This window comes from Anomaloglossus baeobatrachus, chromosome 1 (genome assembly GCF_048569485.1).
Source record: "Anomaloglossus baeobatrachus isolate aAnoBae1 chromosome 1, aAnoBae1.hap1, whole genome shotgun sequence".
Lineage (NCBI taxonomy): Eukaryota > Metazoa > Chordata > Amphibia > Anura > Aromobatidae > Anomaloglossus > Anomaloglossus baeobatrachus.
In genome coordinates this window covers 560,122,947-560,149,399 of record NC_134353.1, presented here as the reverse complement: position 1 = coordinate 560,149,399, position 26,453 = coordinate 560,122,947, and the positions used below count along the sequence as shown (strand labels likewise).

The 26,453-nt window shown below is 43.5% G+C and overlaps 1 protein-coding gene across 1 annotated transcript in view; it reads right to left on the bottom strand.

The window, feature by feature from the left end:
* The window catches only part of TTC39B (tetratricopeptide repeat domain 39B), a 143,451-nt gene that overhangs the window by 78,356 nt on the left and 38,642 nt on the right, over window positions 1–26,453 (bottom strand). The window lies entirely within an intron of this gene.

Here is a 26,453-nt window from a genome sequence, read left to right as displayed (position 1 = left end):
ATGGGATCCACGTACAAACAATGATGGGTTAAATTAAGTTAAATGGGTTAATGTTAAAAATAAAACAAAAAAAAAAAACAAAAAAAAAACCCAAAACAGTATATACAAGTTACGCTGATCAAATATTGTTAGACCGCTCTGGTGGTGGTGGTAGTAGTGGTGGTGGTGGTGGTGGTGGTGGGGGGGGGGTTATAGCCCCCTCTGTTACCAATAAGTAAGGTTTAGAGTGTGTACGCAGCACATTAATATACTTACCACACAATGTATTGTGCTGTTTTCTGAGTCGGTCTGGTCTTCTCCTGCTTTACATGACAATAAATCAAGACCTGCCAGCTCAAACAGTTCTGTGTGGACTGGAGGTGACTTTCTCAATGCAAGTCTATGAGATCTGGAGTAAGATTCTCATACGCACAGGTAAGGGACTTAAGAAGCCCTGGAAATTGCAGAATCACAAACTACACATGTTAATTGGCAATAGAGGGGTCAATTAAAGGGAACCAATCACCAGGATTTTCGTATATAACCTAAAGCCAGTGCTATACTGGCACTATCAGGCAGATTCTATACATACCTGTAGTGGTCAGCTCGGATGTTTAGGTTTTGAAATCTAAGAAAGTAAAGTTTATAAAATCATCAGCTTCTTGAGTGACAGCAGCTGTGGATCAGATAATATCTGGGGGGTATTTATAATTATCCCCTCCCTCTGTTAGTTTGTATAATGTTTATGCTAATTCTATTTACTTTGTCTCTTGCAGGACCTGTGCTGAGGACATACCCATGTGACCAGAGGGGCGGGGTCTCAGCCAACAAAGCTGGATACCAGGTCACATGGGTATGACCTCATACAGGTCCTGCAAGAGACAAAGTAAATCTTTTGTATAATACTTATGCTAATTCTAACAGAGGGAGGGGATAATATCTGGGGGGTATTCAGAGTTATCTGATCCTCAGCTGCTGTCACTCAACAAGCAGATAAATTTTGTAAACTTTACTTTTTTGGATTTCAAAGCCTAAACATCCGAGCTGACCACTACAGGTATGTATAGAATCAGCCTGATCGTGCCAGTATAGCACTGGCACCAGGTTACATACAAAAATCCTGGTGATTGGTTCCCTTTAAAGAAATAAAAGCAGTTGTCCATTAATGTGCTTCAAATGGCATTTCTTGGACATTTAACTTCGGACATGTTCACATTGAGATTTATAGGTGGATTTTGAAGTGGATCTGCTCCAAAATACACTTGAAATGTGGTATAAAATACGCTTCCTATTTATTTCAATGGAAAATGCACTTTGTTGGTCATACTGTGAGTTTGAGCATTTTTTATGAAAAAAAAAAAAAAAAAAAATGATTTCGGGGGATTGGATTTTTGTGCCCAGGATGAGGTTTTTTTTGTGAACTTTTTACACTGCGTAAACTGACCTGGGGTGTGTGTATTTCAATTCTGCAACATGTCAGTTTATCTTGTGGATTACGCTGAGTTTTCTATTCAGATTTTTGTCATATCATTGCATTAACAGAAAAAGAAAAAAAAAAAAAACCCACACACAAAACACACAAGCTTTTGGTGCATTTCCTATGCAGAAAAGCACTACAAACCCATTTTAGCCACACATGATTATCTATGACATATGAAAAAAAAAAAGACAAAACCATAGCGCAAAAAAACACACACACACACACACACACACACAAAAACGGAAGTAGCCGAATTTACTTTGGTTCATAGGTGCAGAAATGTGGATGATAATCTGCATCATCAAAAACCCATCCAAAAGCTCATCTAGGGAATGTAGCCCTAAAATTGGCACTTTCAATGAAAAGGCTGCAAATTGTAGTGCTCAACAAAAAAACACAACAGTTCAGGCAGCGCAGGCCCTTGACTGAAATAACTGAAAAGCAATAGTTGGACACTACAATAAAGAGCATGTTCTGACCTCGCCTACAAACATCACAGCCACCTTTGGCTCCAAATCACACTTCAATATTACATGTCAAATAGAATTATTCTCACAATTGCTGCAGTTCCAACTTCAGGACCTTCAGAAATCAGACTTATGTAGCCTCGGAGGTAGGTGGTAGGAGTCAATCTTGGCACAAACCCTCAGCTTGTGAAGTGGCCAACAACCCAACATGCTCTACATACCGGCAAGCTGCTAAAACGTGGTATATGATTAACAAGTTATTCCAATCTCAGATTTTCAACTACAGTACATCAGTCCACAACTCCACTTCTTTCATTAGTCAATAATACACATGAAAATACGAAAGTTTGTAATTTATTTTATCAGAGCAATCTGCGTCTTTCTCCTTCTGGATTGATCTGTTCTTTACACTGTGTGCAGAATATTAGACAAATGAGTATTTTGATCACATGATACTTTTTATACATGTTGTCCTACTCCAAGCTGTATAGGCTTGAGAGACAACTACCAATTAATTAAATCAGGTGATGTGCATCTCTGTAATGAGGGTGTGTGTGGTGTAATGACATCAACACCCTATATAAAAAGGTGTGCTTAATTATTAGGCAACTTCCGGTCCTTTGGCAAAATGGGTCAGAAGAGAGATTTGACAGGCTCTGAAAAGCCCAAATTTTTCATGCAGGACAATGCTCCATCACATGCAGCCAACTACTCCACAGCGTGGCTGGCCAGTAAAGGTCTAAAAGATGAAAAAATAAAGACATGGCCCCCTTGTTCACCTGATATGAACCCCATAGAGAATCTGTGGTTCCTCATAAAATGTGAGATCTACAGGGAGGGGAAAAAACAGTACACCTCTGGGAACAGTGTCTGGGAGGTTGTGGTGGCTGCTGCACGCAATGTTGATCGTAAACAGATAAAGCAACTATGGATGGTAGGCTGTTGAGTATCATCATAAAGAAAGGTGGCTATATTGGTCACTAATTTTTGGAGGTTTTGTTTTTGCATGTCAGAAATGTATATTTCTAAATTTTGTGCAGTTATATTGGTTTACCTGGTGAAAATAAACAAGTGAGATGGGAATATATTTGGTTTTTATTAAAGTTGCCTAATAATTCTGCACAGTAAGGCTATGTGCCCACGGGACTCTGTATCTGCGGATTTTTCTGCATCAAAATCTGCAGCTTTCCCCTGGAATCCACACCTTGTCATAGGTGCGGATTTTGCGATTTTTTTAAATTCAATTAAATAGGCAAAATCCGCACGAAAATCCGCAACAATAATTGACATGCTGCAGATTTTTCCGCACGAAAATCTGCACGATTTCCGCTGCGGAAAAATCCGCAGCGTGGGCACAGCATTTCCCAAATGCCATAGAAATGGCTGGGGAGTAGCTGTGCTGCAGATTTCTGGAAAATCCGCAGCTTTTCCGCGAGAAATCCGTGGCAAAATCCGCGCATTTTCCGCAGCGTGGGCACATAGCCTAATAGTTACCTGCACAGATTTCCTCCTAAGATAGCCAAATCTTAAAATCCACTCCAACTTCCAATAAATATTAAGCTTTGATATTTATGAGTCTTTTGGGTTGATTGAGAACATAGTTGTTGATCAATAATAAAAAAAATATTCCTCTAAAATACAACTTGCCTAATAATTCTGCACACGGTGTTATTGATAAAATCTGCATTCAGTGAAGACAGACTTTCCCCATTACTATATGAAACTGAAATAGCTGTTGCAAAAACCCAAATTGTTATAAAGAAAAAAAGGTTAACATTAATAGGGGCGCCCAAACTTTTTCATATGACTGTACATACCAGGATGAGAACATTTTCCAGAATGGGACAATTCATACTTTTAGGATTAAAATACTATAGGGGCCTATATATCTGACCAATGTGCAAATTTCACACTTGCGCCAATTGCACTCTAGTTATGCCACTGACAAGCCCAGGTCCAACAAAGCCCCCTCCTTTGATATGTAGCTCATTGTCAACAGACAATGTACACACAGTGAACTGTTGTGTGGGCAAGGTTAGCTTTCTGGTCAGCCCTACATCCAAGAATTCTGCCAGAATCGCTGCCCCCAGTAAACTAAGTGATACATTGTGTGAATCATTGAATCATGGTCCCTCATCCTACATTGTTCGGCTCGCAGACGAGCTAGCAAAAACCTGGTGACAGAGTACTAATACATTTTTTTTTTTTAACTAAAAAAGGGTGTGTGTATAATATATATATATATATATATATATATATATATATATATATAATTATATTTTATAACATAACCATTCCCTTTCATCTCATGTAAATACCTTTGTTCTCCCCAAAGAAAAAAAAAAAAAAAAAAAGTACCTTAGGAGTGAAAGCTTTATTGATTAGCCATATTTGTCAGCTTTTAGAGGCCCCTTCATCAGGCAAGTGAGAAGTATTTTCACAACTCCAAATAAAAATAGCCCTTAAAACTACATTCTAAACATTACATAACTGAGAAAGCCCCAAATACCGGGGGATCTTTGTCAGGATTCCACTTTGCTTCACTATCCAAGATCACTCATCGAGACTGGATATTCGCTATATTCTTGGACGTAGGTCTTGAGTAGAGTTGAGCGCGGTTCGTGGTTCGAGGTTCTCCAGTTCTAGGCTCGAGTGATTTTGGGGCCTGTTCTAGATCGAACTAGAACTCGAGCTTTTTGCAAAAGCTCGATAGTTCTAGAAACGTTCGAGAACGGTTCTAGCAGCAAAAAAACAGCTAATTCCTAGCTTGGTTTCCGCTGTAATAGTGTAAGTCACTCTGTGACTCACACTATTATGACATTTCAGTGTATAGTGTGCGGGAACAGCGCATTCAGATCACTGCTGTTTCTATAATGGCGATCGCCATTTTTTTTTTTTTTCCTTGTCTTCCTTCCCAAAGCGCGCGCGTGTAGTGGGGCGGGCCAGCATGTCAGCCAATCCCAGACACACACACAGCTAAGTGGACTTTTAGCCAGAGAAGCAACGGCATGTGTGATAGGATGTCCATGTCACATGTACCTGCATTATAAAACCGGACATTTTCCTCCAGGACGCCATTATCTCTTCTGCGTCTTTGGTGTCAGACATCACTGTCGCAGCTCCGTCCTCCTGAGTCCTATCGCCGATACAGCTGTATGCGCTCCATACACAGCGTTAGACAGCTTAGGGAGAGCACTTTCTATCAGTCCTTTTAAGGGCTCGTACCGGCAGGGTCAGAGCCATAGGTGACAGGTCCTGAAAACCGCACCAGCGTCTGTGTAGCCAAGGTCAGGGATTTCGTCGCTGCATTTCACCATTAGGAGGGAATAGAAAGGCAGGCTTCCTTTCCTCTACCCAGAGCCCCACAATCCTGGCACTGTACCCTCCTGTCCTCTGCACACTCCAACTCATTATAACTAAGCCATTATACTAGCAAACAGTGTACCTAGTGGCATCCTAAACGTGGCTATTTTACTTTTGTGCAGTCACACTAGTGGAAAGATATTTGCAGCATGTCTGCCTGCATTGCACACTCAAACTTTTTTAAACTAAGCCATTATACTAGCAAACACTCAGTGTACCTAGTGGCATCCTAAACGTGGCTATTGGACTTTTGTCTAGTCACACTACTGCAAATCTATGTGCAGCACCTCTGCATGACAACCTCGTGCTCTGTTTTTAATAAGCTATAATGATAGCAAAAAATACTGCCATTTAGTGGCATCATAGAACTGGCTGTTGTATTCCATTAGTGCCCCACTGGTGACAAGCTATTTATAGCACCTCTACATGACACCCTCATGCACATTTTGCTACGCTAATGTTATAGCAAACTCATGGAATTCATTGCTGCATTTCATAATTCGGAGGGATAGAAAGTCAGGCTTCCTTTAGCTTTTCCTTCTGTTCATAGACAGCATCTCCAAGAGCAATTTCCCCTCCTCGTCTAAGTGTGGAGAGGCAGCTAGTGCGCATGCGTGTGCCGATGTACCCCAGCTGCAGCATAATTACAGTGTTTCGCCTAGTGAGTATGCTCAGCCTGACTGTTATTCCTGACGCTAAGTCTTCATTTCGGGATACAGCGCATGCTCCCACACTAAGTGTGAAAAGCCTCTTTGCACAGGTGCTTGCATTCCGTGCCGGGTCTAAGTCCTGTTTTGTGCCTAGACACCATGCTAAAGCTGATAGTCTTTTTTCAGAGACTGTATTTCATGCTACTGAGCATGCTCAGGAACTTACTGCATCAGAGACTAGGTACGGTAATGAACTCTTGGGCCCTGCCCCTGATGTGGGGGTCCCATATAGACCACAGGGCATCAGCTGTCCTCCCAAATGGCTTGCAGAGGCCCACCCCTATGACTTGTCACCGCATTATTGATGGTCAGACGATGACTGGTGAGGTGTTTGGGTCATGGCAGCCATGAGGTCATCATTGAAGTTGCGGTTCCAAATAGGACGCTACTTATGCCACTCATGACGTGTCACTTTACTTTTGTCTCCAGGAGGTGCATTGTGGTTCACCCTGGTTTGGGGCGGACCAAGGTTATAAAAGGGGCTGGAGCCAACAAGGAGGTGCGCAGTCTTCTATTATGCTACGAAAGAGCACACCTCCATGTGTTGAACCCATTGCGGCTTTAGGCCAGAGGTAGGCAGGGATAGGGTGTCGATGCAGGCCACCACCACAGTTGGTAACGCAGAACGGTTAAGACCAGCTCCTGTCCTACCAGTCCTGCTTGTGCAGCCCAGTGGCATTAACAGGCCTGCTGCTGCTGATGCGCCTGCTGTCCACAGGTGTGCCCCTACGCACACGGTCAGCGTACTCAATGGTCCCTGTGTTGTTATCAGGGAGTTCCTGGGCTGGGTGGGCATGTGGACCCTGTGACGCTAACAGGGCTCACAGTCTCCAGATCCGAATGGCGTCTAACTCGGTTCAGGCTACTATTAGTTTCATAGCCACACAGCTCTGTATCCTCCACCAAACCTTCCAGTTGCCAACCTCTCCTTTTCCAACTGGGAGCACGGTGGACACTGACTGCTGATGGGGATATATACCTTTCTCTTTCTTTTCTTATTAATTTTCGTTATATAGCGGTAACATAGTATATACCACTTTATCCAAATCTGCCAGTCCCACTGTAACAGATGGTGTTTCTTCAGCAAATGTTACTGTTGCTTAACCACCAAATCCACGGACCAAAACTTTTTTCCCCTTTCCAACACACCTGTTCCCCTTTCCACCAGCATCTGTCCTTTTTCAACTAATTTTGGTATATGACCAAAAGTGCAACTCTGCAGGGACACCGTACTCAACGCCATCTCAGCACAGCAGCCATCCCTCGGTCCCTCCGATGTGGACAAGTAAAAGACCATTTCCTCCTATCCATGACAAAGCGTTGAGATTCACTCTGTGCAGCACTGGTGTTTAGTGGAAAAGTAGATCTAAGATTGCGTACCACATTCTGAAGATACTCCTGTATACGTGCGTCCATTTCTATGGCAGGAATTAGTTCGCCAAATTTTGTCTTGTACCGGGGATCTAACAGTGTGGCAACCCAGTATTCAGGATTACTTCAAATTCATACAATCCGAGGGTCATGTAGGTAGTGCAGCAAGAAGGCGCTCATGTGTCTTGTGCATCCAGGAGGACCAAGTCCTTGGTGTGTTGGTGGCAGAGAGGTGAGAATCGTGCCTCCTTCCTCTGCCCTCTCCCCACAACCTCGCACAACCGAAATGTGAGCAAGCTCTCACTCATCTGCTGAGTCTTCCATGCCCATCGCCAGTTCTTCCTCCATTTCTTCATGGGCTCCTGCACTTTCATCAACACTTTTTGCTGATACTATGCGCCCTTGTTAATCCCTCTCCCTCACCATGAATGCCGTATAGGTGCCGCTGACCATCTGGACCTCGTAGATCTTGTTATCCCTTCCGCATATGACTCCTCCTGTACTTCCTCTTGTCCCAACACCTGACTCCGAATAATAATTACAGTGTGCTCCATCATGTAGATGACCAGAATTGTCACGCTGAGAATGACATTGCCAGTGCTAAACATCTTCGTCGACATTTGTAAACTGTGTAGCAGGGTGCATAGGTCCTTGATCTGACACCACTCCAGCAGCGTGATCTGCACCACCTCTTGATCAAGTTATCCCAGGCTATATGTCATACCGTATTTCAGCAGGGCTCTGCGGTGCTGCCACACACGCTGCAACATGTGCAGATTCCAATTCCTGCGTGTCGGAACATCGCATTTCCGGCGTTTAACTGCCAGACCCTAAGACTTCCGGAGTGATGAAAGTTGTTGAGCTGCTGTGTGCGCACGATGGAAGTAAGCACATAGCGAGCGTGCCCGCTGCACAAGGCCATGTAGGCCGGGATGGTGTTTTAAAAATTGCTGGAGAATTCGGTTCAACACGTGAGCCATACAAGGCACGTGTGTCACATTGCCCTGACGATGGCCCGCAGACTGGTTTGCATCATTGCCGCACACGGCTGTTAAGTCACCAACGGAGTCCGCTCCGTCAATTTGTACTCCGGTCGCCAGGTGACAACGTGTTCCTTTCATGAATAGTGCTGATGATGGGAGAGGAGTCGATGCCAGCGGCGCAGGTGGACGCAGGTTATGCTCACCCACTGGGCTGCATTACCTTGACAGATGCAGAATCTCTGGCTGAATGTAGCTGGTGGGTATCTCACAGATGAAATACCATCATTCAGCTACAACCAATGGGAAGACACCACACCCTTTTTTATGCCCATCCTGTCTGCAGACCACTGCCAGACATAGCTATGACCTCTGGTTACTTTTACCCCCAGTTCAGTTTTATGATTTTGTGTGCTTGTTACCTGACTACTTTTCCTGCTTGCTGTTTATGTACCTTGTTGGCCGATCCGCATTTCACCTCTGCTTGTTTTCTGATTAAGTCCTGGCCGTCCCATTCTGTTCCTGTTCCTCAATTAATGTTTTGACCCTGCCTGACAACTATTCTCTGGAACTGCAGCCTTCCACAGGTATTAATCACCTTGGGCCCTGTGCAATTCCTAATCCCTGTATAGGGGTTAAAGGGTTTCAGGGTTCTAGGGGTCCTGCTTGGTGAGTGGCTTCCCTCTAGCCTATCATTAACAGCCCATCTGAGTGTGTGGATCAAGGAAGGCGTTACACCATGCTCTCTGCAGAAGGCCATGTGGTCCAGGATAGTGCTTTAAAAATTGCTGGACAACCAGGTTCAACACGTGAACCACACAAGCCATGTGTGTCACATTGTCACAGCGAAGGGCCACACCAATGTTTGCATCATTGTCGCACCCGGCCTTCCCTGGCTGCTGGTTGAGTGGAGACAACCATTGATGAAACTCGGTATCCAGAGCTAACCGTCCACAACTTCTCAGCGGTGTGACTCACATTTCCCATACATTTCAAAGTAAAACTTTGACCGCCTGATGGCATTGAGCTCTGCTGCCAGCATAGTAAGGAGGTGTGTGGTAGTCCTTGTGCGCAGTTACAAGGAAGGGTGGCCTGACCACACAGGGTTTGCGCCAAGGTGGAGGACCCACACGAGGTTGAAGAGGCAGAAGCAGTGTATTAACTTATACATACAGAAGAAGGATTGAAACAACTCGTGGGGACGGCAAGACTTGGACAGCAGACCCTTCTCCATCTCTCACCATAGTTTGCCAGTGCCCAGTCAGTGACATGTAATGACCCTGTCTATGCTTACTGGTCCAAGTATCTGTGTTGAAATGCACCCTGTCGCACACAGAGTTTCTCAAGGAAGTGGTGATGTTGTGTGCGACATGCTGGTGTAGCGCGGGCATGCTGTTCTTGGAGAAGCAGTGGTGATTGGGCATCTTGTACTGGATCACAGCGACAGACATAATGTCTCTAAAATCCTGTGTGTCCACTAGGCGGAAAGGCAGCATTTCGGTAGCCAACAGCTTACAGAGGGATAGAGTCAACCTCTTCGCTTTGTCATGGGTCGCAGGAAGCGGCCTTTTATTTGACCACATCTGAGGGACAGAGATCTGGCTGCTGTGTGTAGACGGTGTTGAGTAGGGTGTCCCTGGAAAAATGCAGGTTTGTGAGGAAAGTGCAGGCGGAGACATGATGTTGCCTTCATCCAACGTTGGTGCTATCGATGTCTGAGAGAGCTGTACACACTCACTTGTTTCCCCTTCCAAACCAACTGACGACCTACCAAGCAAACTGCCTGTTGCGGTTACAGTGGTGGAAGTTGTGGGTGGAAAAACAGGTGTGACAGCTGTCCCCACAGTCCTAGAAGATGACGAGCGCGCGGATGCACTGGAAGGGGCAGGCGGTGGATGGTTCGCTCCGCTAGGCCGCATTGCAGCACGGTGAGCTTCCCACCGGGCCATATGATATTTATTCATGTGACGATTCATGGAAGAAGTTGTCAAACTGCTGAGGTTTTGAGCTCTACTAAGAGAACCATGACAAATTTTACAGATCACATAATTTGGGCGATCTTTTTCTATGTCAAAAAAGGACCAGGCTAGGCAAGGCTTAGAGGCCATGCGACCTGTTGATCCACCCCGAATAATGCTCAGAGGCAGAGTGGTGGCTGAGGATGCAGTTGTAGACGTGCTACCAGTGCTCCGACTGTCCAGGAAGGCGCAAGGTAACTTGGTCGTCGGTTGCATCCTCCTCCACCGCCTCTGTTGACCTCCTCGAGTGTCTGACTGTGGGTTGACAGTAGGTGGGATCTAGAACTTCATCATCAATTGTTGTGTTTGCACTCCCCTCCCCCTCAGAACGAGCCTCTTCTTGCCCTGACCGAATATTTAAGTTGTCATCCCAATCGGGTATCTGCGTCTCATCTTCATCAGTATGTTCCTCATTGTCTATAACCACAGGTGTTGGAAAGGCAGCATTTTGGTAGCCAACAGTTTGCAGATGCTGAAAGTCAACCTCCAAGCCATGTCATGCCCTTCTAAAAGCATGTAAAACACAGCGAGGGGACTCCAACCACAGTCTCCCTCGTTGCCACTAACTGTGCCACACACACCCCACTTGACTGGCATCGGTTGACCCCCCTTTTGAAAAAGAAAAAGATGCTTTGCATGAAGCACTCTCAAAAATACGCGTGCTTTCCCGTCCCCTGGCTGACCCAGGGGAAGAAAAGTCCTCTGAGAGCCATGACTTGTTCATCTTGGTTCTTTTAGAAACACAGCGAGGGGACTCCAACCACAGTCTCCCTCGTTGACACTAATTGGGCCACACACACCCCACTTGACTGACATCGGTTGATGCCCCCTTTTGAAAAAGAAAAAGATGCTTGGCATGAAGCACTCTCAAAAATACGCGTGCCTTTCCCGTCCCCTGGCTGACCCAGGGGAAGAAAAGTCCTCTGAGAGCCATGTCCACATTGTCAGTGGACAGACACGTGTGCTTATCTGCCCACAGACCCCCAGCAGCACTGAAGACAGGTTCCGAGAGAACGCTGGCTGCAGGACACGACAAGATCCCCAAGGCGTACGTGGCGAGCTCAGGCAATTTATCCAGATTGGAAGCCTAAAATGAGCAGGGCTCAAGTTGCACAATAATGGAATCGATGTTTCCTTGCATATACTCATATATCTGTGTGTCCTCCTCTTTTTCCTTGTCCAGCTGTTTTGTTTTCGCATGAGTATATGTCCTTGTCACTTTCCCATGTGTTTGAGTTGTTTGTCACCTTTTGGACACCTTTGAGGGTGTTTTCTAGGTGTTTTTCTGTGTTTGTGATTGCCTGCCATTGTTTCCTATGCAGTTCGAGTTCGGTTCGTCGAACGTTCGACGAGCCGAACTCGAACGGGACCTCCGTTCGGCGAACCGGCCTCGAGCCGAACCGGGACCGGTTCGCTCATCTCTAGTCTTGAGTTTGTGTACTCAGCTGTCAAACTCTGAACAGCTAACATTTAGAGAATCTGTATGGTCAAGGACTAACTTGTAGCAGTCAAAATTCTAGACTGCACTCACCTTGTCAGAAAAGCACTAAAAGTTTGGGGGTTTTTGTTTTTTTGTTTTTTTTTTAATACCTTTGATTGCTGAACTCCATCAAAAAATTAAAAAAAAATTCCATTATGTAAAGTTCTTCACAAACAGACTCCATAGGCTTTGGTGGACGGTTTTGTTGCCATTAGTTTGGTTAGAAATGTAATTGTATCGGTTTATCATGGTGCAGAAGCAGAGAAAAGGAATTCCTTCTATACTTTTCTCAAGACGATATTCTAATGTATTGAAGTGATATTCCTTGGCTTACAGAAAAATTTAACATCGAGTACAATGTGAGCGAGTGGAAACTATAGATTTATCCCCAAAAAAAAAAAAAAAAAAAAAAAAGTCTGAAAGCCGCTACTGCACAATGCCAGCAAGTATGCTCTAGTGCCTGTAGAGCATTCTGTACACTTGAAGGAAAGATATGAGAATTTAGACTTCAGTCTCAAACAACTTGACTACAAAGCTAAAGGATAGTTATTATGTGGGAGTCTGATAGTTCTCTCTGCTTCTTGGGAGTCCAGAAGGATATACGAAGCACCCATGCTTTGTGTGTAAATAAGACTCATCACAAGCCAAAAAAGTTAGCCAAAGGGAACATCTTTACAACCTAGACACAAGAACATAGATGTGGAAAGTTTAGTTCATGCCACTAAAGTTCTCCTGCCACCGCTCCACATTAAGATTGGTCTGACGAAGCAGTTTGTGAAAGATCTGCTGAAAGAGGGGCTTTTAAGTACGTGTACCAAGCTTTTAAGTACCTGTGTACTGTCCAAAGCAAAACTGAAGGAAGTTATTTTTGTGGGTCCAAATATTCGGAAACTCATGAAGGATGGCGTGTTTGAAACAAAAATGAAAGCTGTTGAGAAAACGCCTTGGCATGCTTTTAAAGACATTGTGAAGAAATTTTTAGGTAACAACAAAGATCCAAACTTTAAGTCCAACGTGGAGAACATGCTGAAACGTTTTAAAGCCTTGAGTTGTCTGATGAAATTGAAGTTACATTTTGTACATTCACATTTGGACTACTTTCCTGAAAACCATGATGCAGATAGCGAAAAGCAAGGAGGAGACAAATTTAATCAGGATATCATGGAGATGGAATGTGAACATAATGGCGGACCCTTCACCACAGAAGATTCACAGGCCTTCTATATAAAAGAGAAAAAGTAAGAAAAGCTTTGAAGAAAAAAAAAAAAAAAAAAAAAAAAAATCAATTTTCATTGAAGTGGCAATCTGGTGGGGTCTTACCGGTGGGTGTCTGCTGGGAGATGAATGGTGCGTGCACAGATTAGATCTTGAGCCGAGAGCTCATTCTGTGTATGTACCGACTCCGGGCGCCATTGTTTGAAGCCCGCACCGCCAACATTTTTCAAGATGGCTTCTGCCTCTCCACTTGCAGCAAGCACTAGCACTGCCCTTAGCTCATCCCAACGCATTAACCCTGCCTCCTGTGACCATTCTCCACCACTTCTCGGTAACCTACAATTGGCTTACAAGATGCACCCCTCATTGTCCTCCCAAATTTTTGGGAGGAAAACCGGGTCTAATAATTCGAGAAATACGGTAATAATATTAACCACTGAACGCGCAGCTCCTGGATGATCAAATTTGTTGCAATGTGGCATTTTAGTAAGGATACATTGGGTGGAATGTCATACACAAGTCTTAAGTAGTGTTGAGCGGACCCGGAGATAGATCTCTCTCTCTTTTTTTATGGCCGCGGATTCCGGATCAGATCCGGACTTTGACGGCAACCCGATCCGGATCCGCTGGACCCGGATTATGACCGATCCGCTCAACTCTAGTCTTAAGGCCTCACTCCCACTAGTCTCGCTCCAATACTCATCCAGAAAAATGGGTAGAGTGTCATGCACATGTCCTGCATATGTCACTCTGTATGTAATGCGAGTGATTATTATTCTCGCCTAGCATGCGTAAGACATGCATTTTTAACAATTATTTTACATGCTGTAATAAGCTAGTTGTCATAAATAAGCAATCCTATATCAAGAGATAATACAGCATATCACAAAAGGGATTACATCCCTCACATTTTTTGTAAATATCTTTTCATAGTCAACACTGAAGATCTGACACTGTTAAACAATGTAAAGTAGTCAGTGTACAGCTTGTATAACAGTTTAAGTTTGGTGTGTCCTCTAAAAAAAACAACACAGCTAGTAATATCTAAGATGGCTGGCAACAAAAGGGAGTACACCACTAAGTGAAAATGGACAAATTATGCTTAAAGAATATTTTGTGTGGCCAGCATTACTTTCAAGTACTGCCTTAACGCTCTTTGGTATTGAGTTCTCTAGAGTTTCCCAGTAACCACTGAAATACTCTTCCACTCCTCCATGATCAATGGGATATGTTGAGGCATGATAAAGAGCTCATAGGGTCTTATCCAGGGGATAAAAAGAAAAAAAAAATAAATAGGTGACCTCACCTGGTAGACTTAATAATGCGCACATAATGTAGGGCTGCGCAGATCAAACAGCAAGGGAGATGAGCGATGAACATAGATGGGCAAACCCGCAGATGTTCAGGTTCTTCAGCTCTGTTGACTTTTTTTCTTAAAGTCTATGGAGACCCAAAAACTTGCAGATTAACACCGCCTCACAGAAGAACTTTGGTGCAAGTGCAATCCAATTTTTTTTTTATCTGATTGCACTCGCAGATTTTAAAAATGCAGATGTGAGCAAAGCCTCAGCCTCATTCAGACACCTGCGAGTCCTATACATGCTCGGTATTTTTTCACGGATATGACGCAGAGCCACTATAATAATATATAGGGGTGTAGAAGTGTCCTTTTTTTGCGCACTGAGTCGTGTCTACTTTTGGGCAATCACGCATCACAACTACCCAGACATGTGAAAATCATGGCCAGAGGATAAATTGCATTGGTGTGCCATCAGTGATTAAAAGGGGTTGTCTGTGACTTTAACAATGAGGACCTATCCTTAAGACCGATCATAAATTTCTGGTCAGGGAGGCTGCAACCCTTGACATCCCCGCTAATCAGCTGTTCCCAATGCTGCCGCCTGCGGACGGAAGTACTCTGTTATGCAGCTGCACAGCTCAGTCAACCGTATAGTGGCTGTAACTGGATACTCTATAGTCACCCCTTATTCTAATCAATATGGAGTGGATGCTCAGTACCTCTCCGCGGCCACTATTCTGTAGACAGATGTGCAGCTCCGCAACCAAGTGATTCCAGCCGATGTTAGTGGCAGCAGCACTGGGCAAAGCGAATTGGTGCGGGTATAACACCTGGCACCCCTGCCGAACAGACACCAGGATAGGGCAATGTTCAAGTCCTGGACAACCCCTTTGACATTGTGATGAGTAAAGGAAGCTTTTTTTTTCCTAGTGAAAACTTTGATGGTAAAAACTGACACATGAAATCCGGATCCAAAACACCAATAGTCTGAATCTACGCACGAGAAATTACAAACGTCTAAATGAGACCTTAAAACAGAAGCCCACCATAACAGGGAGGAGGACTCAAAATTTACTGAATAATGCAAATGTTCTAAATTTTTTCCATCTTCGGATGTCTGTGCACCACAAACTGATGGAAAAGAGGTCTTCTAATTTATGACATTTTTTGGGGCGGAAATTATAGTCTTTTGGGGCTATGGTGGACCATGCCCTTTATACGAAGAACAATTTTTTTTTTTTCTCAAAACTGGCAGGTACTAAAATCGGCTTCTTCTTGCCATAAAAACTGGTGGAAAAGTTTACTAAAATCGCCGCTTTGTCTTGGCAGACATGTTTTAACAGCTTCCTGTATGAAAAAACATTGTTCCCTGGTTGAGAATATTTGCTAATTTGTTTAGTTTTCAGAATACTCCTACAAAAATGTAGGATTGCTATTTATAGACCTTCCACATACATGGGCCTCAAAGACTTGTAGTAAGTATTTGAGAATGCTTAGTAGAGAATTTCTGTAGTAGACTAGATTCAGAAGTCAGAGGAATTGCAAGCACAGATGCAGCCAAACAGAACAGTAAATCCACAGGTATTAGCCCTAATTTAGTAGGAATGTAAAAGGTTTCCTTAGACAAGACAAATTAGGGTGTGTACTGCAAATTGTTAGCCGGAGTAGGTTACCCATCAATATAAATACACACACATATACAGTATGTATGTATGTATGTATGTATGATATATATATACATATATATATATATATATATATATATATATATATATAATATATATAATATATATATATATATATATATATATATATATATATATATATATATATATATATATATATATATATATATATATATATATATATATATATATACACATACACACATATATATACACATATATACATATATACATATACATACATACATATATATACATATACACACACACATACTGAAAATATTCTATGATGGAAAGAAAACAAGAAGGGCACATTCAATGTATTCGTTGTAAACTTTCTGCACTTATCCTGCATACTTCACCCTTTAGGTTATGCCTTAGGTGGGCACAGATTTTCTGCAACAAAACCCAATGTTGGCAAGAAAACCACAAAGTATAGCATAAACATATACACTAGCCTTGCTTTAAAATATACCAACACAATTTTTTGTATGCACAAACGGTGGCTTCATGATGATGCCACTAGGACTGGGATGTACAGTAAATCAATTCTGGAGCCTGTTTGAACAAGTGACCTGTGCATGACTATCAAGCAGTTTCAGACATCTGAACTAGACAAAAGAATCTGCCTCCAATGTCCTCTCTACTTGTCATTGCTTCCGGTTCCAACGTTGCTGCCAACTGCTTTAAGGACTGGGAACTATGATCCAACCAGTCCAAACATCCTAGCAGATGTCCTCGATAGTGAATGGGTGAAGCCCTTAGACTCTACTACAATTTAGACCAAGTGGAACGCAAAGGGTCTCAAGACTTGACCACCTAAAAAAAACAAACATTTGGTAAAGCTAAATTATAAAATCAAATGCTATTTTGGGCAATGGGTAGAGGAGTGAAATCACTCAAGGAAGGCTATAATACAGTTACATCTCTTACTGTTTATTTGGAGGTTATATACTAAATACAATATAACAGACTCGTACTAAACAACATCCAGATATCATTAGAATGCCAATGTCAGATCGTATACGGTAAAACGAGAAATATAGCTGTCTGTAGCAACAACCTACACATTTAAGGTAGCCATATTGATACTGAACAACAAATACAAAAACACACTTGTTTTAGCTTCCAATTTTCATGAGCTGAACTGTAGGATTTAAGACTTTTATATGTACACAAAAGGCCTTTTTCAAATATTGTTCAACAAATTTGCCTAAATCTGTATTCGTGAGCACTTTACGGAGATTATCCATCAACTCACAGGTGTGACATATTAAGATGCTGATTAGACAACATTGTTATTGTACAGGTGTGCCTTAGGCTGGCCACAATAATAGGCCACTGTAAAATGTGTAGTTTTATCACACAGCACAATGTCACAGATGTTACATGTTTTGAGGGAGCGTACAATTGGCATTTTGACTGTAGGAATGTTCACCAGAACTGGATGTAATTTCAGCACAGGAGAAATGCTCACTGTAAAGCTTTAGGACATATTTGTTAAAGAATATTTGACAGAAAAAAAGCCTTGTGTAGATAGAAAAGGTCTTGGATCTTAGCGCGTTCAGCTTATGATAAAATAGGAGCAAAAACAAGTGTTGCGCTAATATTTTTGTTCAGAATATTTACACATTCCAGACATACAACTGGCACCTACAAGGAATTTAAGATGCGGTAGAATATATTCTAACAGGTTGTCATCAACACCACCAACAGTATGACAATCTACCTCTATCTCATCATGTAATCATTGATTACCCGATATTTAATCTGGATTGTAGTAGGAAATCCGAAAAAGGTTACTATGCAGACTCCTAAAATATATATTTTTTTTCCTTCAAAATGATAGCAAGTGGCATAGATTCCAGCTTTAACTCCAGGGCAAGGTTCATACATAAGTGATCAAATTGGTTGATACAGACAACAAACTGTTTATGCATTTCTGAGTTCTCATATGACTATGCATTTCTTCAACTTGATAGACTGGTTCAATAGGTCTTCTGTACATTACTCCTTTTCTATAAAAGGGAACCAGAAAAGCTACATGACAAGGATTTTGAAGAACTAAAAGGTTGTCTGCGGTCTGCAGCAGAAGGAAGATCTATTGGGTTTTTTTTTTTATTATTTGTTCTTTATTTTCCCCATTTCAACAAATTTTGTAGTGTAAATCCAAAGTCTATGTGGAATTTTCGAGTCTGACATGCTATAGAAGAGTTCTACACCCTAGATTTTGGTCTCTCTGGCTTGGAGATGTAAAATCGTGCAGGCAGATTCTCTTAATGCAGAAGCCAGAAAAGCATCCAGCAGCAAGGAGATGTATAAACACTTAAGGCTGCTTTCACACTACGTTTTTTTTAGCATGTGTCATGAACGTTTTTTTGCTGCAAAAGCGGATCCTGTTTTTGCAAAGAAAAACGCATGCAAACGCATGTGTTATTTTGCAGAATCCTGTCACTTTAAGTTTATGGACGTGCATTGGAGTCATGTGATCAGGAGTAAGGGGAACTGAAAGGGAGACTGGGAGCCGACATCTGACAGCTGTGGAGGCTCGTAACCAAGGTAAACATCGGGTAACTTGCTTGGATACCCGATATTTACCTTGGTTACGAGCATCCTCCGCTCGGGAGAGGGGGAGAGAGACTGATTACGCGAGGCTGGTTTCTGAGCATGCTCAGTAGAGCAAGCAGGATCCTGTCTATCAGCATGCCAGCATTCACATATGTTTGCGTGCAGTATAGTCAGGATCCAGCAATTTGCAGTATTTGGACGCAGCTCAAAAACGCTACAATTAGCGTTTTTGAAAAAAGTAAAAAAAAAAAAAAAACGCAAGTCGCTGGATCCTCACTATAACGCACACAAACGCATGTGAACGCATTGCAAATGCATTGAAATGAAAACGCATTTGCACTGGATCCGTTTTTGCATTAAAAGTTCATGATGCATGTTAAAAAAAACGTAGTGTGAAAGCAGCCTAATACTTCCTTCATACTTCCCATTCCTCCCAAAGTTCAGTCGCTGAGGGTCAAGTTAGATATAGGACGATACTGTAAAATAGAGGAAGTGTTCGAAGCCGTATGCAATAATGTGGTAGGAGTGCTTGATGTGAATACCGAATGGGGGTGAAGTGGGAACCCATAGATGTTCGTATACTGCCTTGGTGAGATTTCTATGGCTGTCACTTTTGTGGGTATAGGTGCAAGTTGAATGTCACTACCGTGGGCTACAAATGTGGCTCACAACCCTCTCAAACTGAATGTTGCACTAATGTACTAATGGTTGGGGACCATTTATTTATTTAGAGAATGTAATCACTAGGCCCTGTTCACTTATGATCCAAGAGAGATAAGGATGATAATGTCAAGAAAAAAACAAAAAAAAAAAACCTCTAACAATATACAGTTGAGCTCAAACGTTTACATACGTTTTGTTTTTTTTTTGTTACATACGCATATGTTTTTTGCTTTGGTATTTTTTCAGAGAATATGAATGATAACACTAAATCTTTTTCCCCCACTCATGTTAGGGGTTTGGTGAAGCCATTTATTGTCAAACGGCTGTGTTTTCTCTTTTTAAATCATAATGACAACCAAGAACATCCAAATGATCCTGTTTACATACCCTGGTGATTTTGACCTGATAACATGCACAGAAGTTGACACAAATGGGTTTGAATGGCTAATATAAAAGGTAACACCAACAAAACATTTGGCCACAACTACCAGGAAATACAACTACCTGGGATAGAAAGAAAAAACCCTCAAACATCAGCTGAAGTACAGGACCCACTGAAAACTAGCGTGTGGCTGTTTAAAGATGCACAATAAGGAGGCACTTTGAGAAAAAAAAAAAAATGGGCTGCATGGTCGAGTCGCCAGAAGAAAGCTACTACAGTACAAACACCACAAAGTATCTCACCTACAATATGCCAAAAAGCACAGAGACAAGCCTCCAAACTTCTGGAACAAGGTAATTTGGAGTGATGGGACCAAAATCAAACTTTTTGGCCACAATCAAACATTAAATTTGGAGAGGTGTCAACAAGGCCTATGATGAAAAGAACATCATTCCTACAGTAAGGCACGGAGGTGGATCACTGATGATATGGGGGATGTGTGAGCTACAAAAGGCACAGAAAACTGGGTCAAAGTTGAAGCAAAGATGAATGCAGCACGTTATCACCAAATATTGTAGGCAAATTTGCACTCATCAGAAGCTGCACATGAGACGTACTTTGTTGTTCCAACATGACAACGATCAAAAACACAAGGCCAAGTCGACCGGTCATTGGCTACAACAGAACAAAGTAAAGTTTCTGGAGTGGGCACCTCAGTCTCCTGACCTGAATATCATTGAGCCACTTGTGGGAGAACTCAAGTGTGCAGTTCATGCAAGAAAGCCCAGGAATTTACAGGAACTGGGAGGCATTTTGCCAAGAAGAATGGGCAGCTTTACCATCTGAGAAAATAAAAGAGCCTCATCCACAACTACGACAAAAGACTTAAAGTCATTGATGTTAGAGGGGGCAATACATAGTATCAAGAACTGGGGTATCTCAACTTTTGATCAGAGTCATATGGATGTTTTTTGGTTGTCAATATGATTTAAGAGAGAAAACACAGTAGTTTGACAATAAATGGCTTCACCCATTAACCATGGGTAGAACAAAAATGGATTTTGTGTTAGGATTCATGCTCTCTGAAAAAAGGCGATGAAAGCAAAAAAACTACTGGGGTATGTAAACTTTTGAGCACAACTGTACACACACACACACACACACACACACACACAGAACTTCTACATGAAGAAAGGAAAAAAAAAAAAAAAATTGATGTCTGAGTAAGCCTCTATCCAGTGCATTCTGGACTTCATGTCAGAATCACAGAAACTGCATTCTGTCATATACGTCAGCATATTAGATTAAAAAACAAACAAACATGTCGCGGGCGGGGAGGATGCCACTGCGCTGCGCTCGCTAACGCTCGGGTCCGGCGCTGCTGCGGTGGGCCGGATCCGGGGACTTGAGCGGCGCTCCTCGCCCGTGAGTGAAAGGGGTGGTTGGTTTGGGGGATTTAGTCCGTGACGCCACCCACGGGTCGTGGTGAAGATAGGCACCACCGCTGCTGGTGACAGGGATCCCGGGAGCGATGGTAGGGAGCAGCTGGGATGTTTTCCCCCTCCGTGGGCAGGGGTCGGTGGTCCCGGGGCCCGGTGATGTGACGGGAGGCAGGGTTGGTGAGGTGCAGAGTTGCTGGGACAGCGCGGAGCAGTGCCGGATGGCACTGGTGTACTCACTCAGTCAGAAATGTACAAAGTCCTTGGTAAACCAAATGGCTGGATGGACGGGTTCTGCAGCCGGCTGCAGTGTCTCTCCCCGGACAGGTGATGGCGGCTGTCTTTCCCTGCACCTTGATGTTCTCCTTCTGACTACTATGGATTCCCAACGGTAGTCCGCTCCCCGGTGTATGGGTACCGGAGGAGCACGTTTGCCCGCTAGCGCTGGCCCTTGGGTCTCTAGCCTTAGGTGGTAGCTGTATACTCTCACAGTGTGGGCGGTTGCCTTCAAAATCGGGACTTTTGCAGTTAGGAAACCCCTGGGGTTCCTGTCACATTCGGATCTGACTATTGTCGGCGGCTCCAAGCCTGGTCGGGGTCCGATGGCCCTGCCTGTGTGTGCTGGCTTCACTTCGCTCCCCGGTCGGTACCGGCGGGCCAACGCCCGACCCCGGTCCTACGGTTCCGCGTTGCTTCACCACTCCTGCAGACGGTCACCACCGTCTGCCAACCTTGCTGTCAGTGCCTGGGCCACAAACCCAGACACCGAAGTGTTTACTCCTCACTCTTCCACCTCCTGGACTCAACTGTCACTTTTCCCGCCTCCAGGCCTGTGAACTCCTCGGTGGGTGGGGCCAACTGCTTGGCTCCACCCCACCTGGTGTGGACATCAGACCCTGGAGGGAGGCAACAAGGATTTTGTGTTTGGCTGTTGTCCCTGTCTAATGGGGGTGGGGGTGTTTGTGTGTTATCTGTGACGACCTGGCTAGGCCAGGGCGCCACACACACACACACACACACACACACACACTTCATTAAAGAAGTATATTTTATTTTTTTTTTATTACCATACATTGGTGATTGTTCACGAGACAGTGTGTGAATCTTTAGAGGAGTAAACAAAAGGAGAAAGTTACACCACACCCCATGTATTTTCAGTCTGTACCAGTGAAAACCCGTTGAGTAAAGCCATGTGCACAGGTTAAGTATTTGGTGAGTTTTTTACATCAGCATTTATAAGGCCACGTGCACATGGGAGTATTTGAGTCTTTTACCTGAGTATTATGAAGCCATAACCAGGAGTGGGTGAAAAATACAGAAGTGGTGCCCGTGCTTCTTTTATACTTTTGCTCTGACTGTCCCACTCCTGGTTCTGGCTACAAATACTGAGGTAAAAACTCAAATACTCACCGTGTGCATGTGGCCTAAAAGGGTAATAAAGTCTATTTATTTATTTATTTATTTTTTTAGGCAGAAGTAGTTTGACATATGGCACATGCACGCATAGGTCAATGTACAAGTCCGCCACATAGGACTACAGATGTATAAATGTGAGCCTAGCCATACAGAAGCATGTTACCCAATGAAACTATTTAAGCCTTTTAGTTGGGTTGAAAACGTTAATGAAATAGTATTTGTAAAAATTTTCTTTAGCCTACACGGAGCGCAAGAATGAACTTTGTGTCATCACACTGTTTTATTTCAGTTATTTATTCACACATACACCAATTAGCCTTTAACGGAGCCAGTCAGCAAATGTAGTTATTGAAGCTATAAAGCTCATAAGTATTCCTGCAAACATCATCTAGCAGAAATAGTCAGTAGGGTGAGTACTCATTGAGTAGGATGAAAATGTTAAAAAAAAAAATATACTGTGTGCCACTCACACCAGTCACCTGGACAGTGCCAACTAGTCAGTCTCGCACTTTTGCCTTGATAAAGCGGGCTTTACACGCTACAATTTATCTAACGATGTGTCGGCGGGGTCACGTAAGTGACGCACATCCGGCATCGTTAGTTACATTGTAGCGTGTGATACCTCCGTGCGATTGAACGTTAAAACGTTGATCGCATGCACGTCATTCAATTACTAAAAATTGAACGTCAGGTTGTTCAGTGTTCCCGAGGCAGCACACATCGCTGTGTGAGACACCCCAGGAACGATGAACATCTCCTTACCTGCGTCCCGCGGCTCCCGCCGGCAATGCGGAAGGAAGGAGGTGGGCGGGATGTTTACCTCTCGCTCATCTCCGCCCCTATTGGCCGGCAGCCGCGTGACGTCGCAGTGACGCCAAACGCCCCTCCCACTCCAGAAAGTGGATGTTCGCCGCCTACATCGAGGTCGTATGGTAGGTAAGTACGTGTGACGGGAAATAATAGTTTGTGCGACACGGTCAACAAATTGAACGTGCCGCACATACGATGGGGGCGGGTCACATAGCATACGATATCGTATGCGAAATTGTAAGGAGTAAAGCAGCCTTAAACCTCCTACTCGGTGGAGAAAGTAGGTAGAATTCACACATCCAACATTCACGGTCTCCTTACAGACCACGATGTGAACCAGACATAATGATATGCAAGTCTTTTGGAAAAGATTCAGTATAACTTCTATCCATTAAAATCTCAAGTATTTGTATTCATGAGGCCAGTGGGCGGTCCTAATCCATGATTGACAGCCATCTCTGTATACAGTGTTCTGTCAATCACTAAATAGGACCACTGATTTCAAAGAATAAAAAAAAAGTCTATTGGATCAGTTCAACCTGCCCTATAACATTTTGCCTGTAGATCACATGCCATTTTAAAGTATGACAGGTTTCCTTTAGGCCCTGTGCACACTAGAAAATGGAATTTTCTTAAGAAAATTCTGAAGGCTCTTAAAGATTTCCGCACCTGCAAGGAAAAAAAAAAAAACAAAAAAAAAAAAAAGGCGCAAAAAATCCGCACCGAAATCCACATGCGTTATGTTGCGTATTGGTGCAGATTTGGTGCGGAATTGCCGCAGGTTGTTCCCTGCGGGATTTCACAGTTCTCCCCGCTCCTGCTGTCCGTGGTGCTGAAGTCTACGAGCCGTGCTTTTGTCCCGCGCTGCTGCCTCCGGCGCTCTGCTGTTTGCGGGTCAGCTGTGCACTGCATAACTGCATATGCATGAGCCAGCCTGGAAGCAGGAGAACAGTGTCCGTACGCAGCCTCGCAGGAGAAGGTGAGTCTAAGATCAGCGGTGGTTCAGTCAGCTGATGTGCACTGACCGCTGAGTCCTCCACCTGTCACTGCAAAGCACATCAGTGAAGTCACCGCTGATCCCGGCGGCTCACTTCATTTGCGTCCTGACCCTCACAGTGAGCATTCATGGTCTATGGCGCTCACTGTGAGTGCCAGGTGTAGCAGAGCTGGAAGAGTCGTGGGACATCTTGTGGATTACGTCGGACCTGGAGGGCTGTTATTAGGGGGTTAATAAAGTGGTGAAAGAGGGAGCTTTTTTGTCTTATTTCAAATAAAGGATTTTTGGGGTGTTTGTACTTATTTACTTTCACTTACAGTTTAGTGATGAGGGGGTGACATATAGACGCCTGCCATCACTAAAGTAGGACTTTAGTGGCAGCTATGGGTTGCTGCTATTAACTCCTTCATTACCCAGATTGCCACTGCATCACGGCAACGGGAAGAGTCGGGAAAAGTCCGGGACTGTCGCATCTAATGGATGTGGCAATTCCAGGCGGCTGCTGGCTGATATTTTTAGGCTGTGGGGCTCCCCAGCATGAGAATACCAGCCCCCAGCTGTGAGGCTTTATCCTGACTTATCAAAATTGGGGGGAGGGGAGGGGGGGGGGGGGGGGGACTGCACGCCAGGGTTTTTTTTTTTTATTTTATTTATTTTACTGTACGCTATAGACCCGGCCACCGGCGGCTGTGATTGGTTGCACTGAGACAGCTGTCGCTCAGCGTGGGGGTGTGCCTGCCTTCAACCAATCACAGCCACCAGTGAGCAGGGAAAGAGTGAATACGAGATGGAATAAAGCGCCGGCTCTGGAAGATGAAAAAGCCGCCCGGTCATCGGTGAGTATGAAGCGCTTGCTCCTACCCCTTTGGCCTAGATTCGGTTCCCCATAACCTTTATATGGGTAGCAGCATCTGGCCAGATACCGGGGATCAATCCTGCGCCGACCCAGAGTCAGCGGGTGATTGATCTGCCAGCCCTCGAAACCGCAGGTACCTGCGGAAAAGAAGTGACATGCAAAGGTTTTTGCTGCGGGAATCCCGCAGCAAAACATGCAGCTGTCAAAATCCGCATAGTGCGCACAGCATTTTTTTTTCCCCATAGGATCTGCTGGTGAATCACTGCAGAGAGGTTATGAACATTTTCTGCAGCAAAACATGCAGCAAATCTGCGGCAAAAACCGGCAAGTGCGCACAGGGCCTTAAAGTCAGAAGACCCAAGTATGCTCCGGACATCTTGATGCATACTCAAGCTGTGAAGGTTTCATATACACTTGTGCACCACAACTTCAGATTACTAGTTAGACTTGTTTGACTTCAGCAAGGTCATAGCAGCACATTTCATTATAGCACTTAGTTAATCAATAAGAGCAATTCAGCAAGCTGCAGTGAAGCACAGTGCTGTCTGCAGTATGGGAAGCAATAGTCTGACTATACACACGTGGGCCGTTGTCAATAAATGCATTCATTTTCACATAACATTTTAAACAATTATTGCAAATTACTTTCTCGTATAGAGTTAAAAATCTCAAACTAAAAATGTTGAGTAAAGAAAAAAGGTTTATAAATGGCTGTAGAAAAAGTTACAAAAATGTTGGCTTTGATTGATTATTACTAAACCCACTAAACAAAATCATAAAAGGAACTGTTTGGTTAGTTTAATGCAGACTAATAAGGCAAAAGTGTGTGTTGATACATGGCACAACTACATCATGACTAAGGAATAATCCTGGGGGTTTCACTTGTCCATGTAAATCAATATCAAACGAGCTAAATTTCAGCACAAGCTCTTGAATAGGGGCCAAAGCTCCCCCAGTAATTCGAATTGCAGAATAATACTTTGGTTTCCTTACCATCCATACCACTCTATTTTCACTGTGAGCTGCTAAGGTCATACAGCTCACAATACACTATTAACACTTTGGGTAATTTATTACACAATACTAGAATATACATTTAGAATTTTTTTATTTTAGCTTGTATATCTAAATAGTAGATTTACTATTAAATATATATAATATAGTGTTAATTGGATTATTCTTAATAGGGGGTCCCATGCAGACCATGTAGTATACAGTTACTCATACATGTAAAGCTCGTGGGTGCAAGAGGGAATGGACTCACTGGGCCCTAG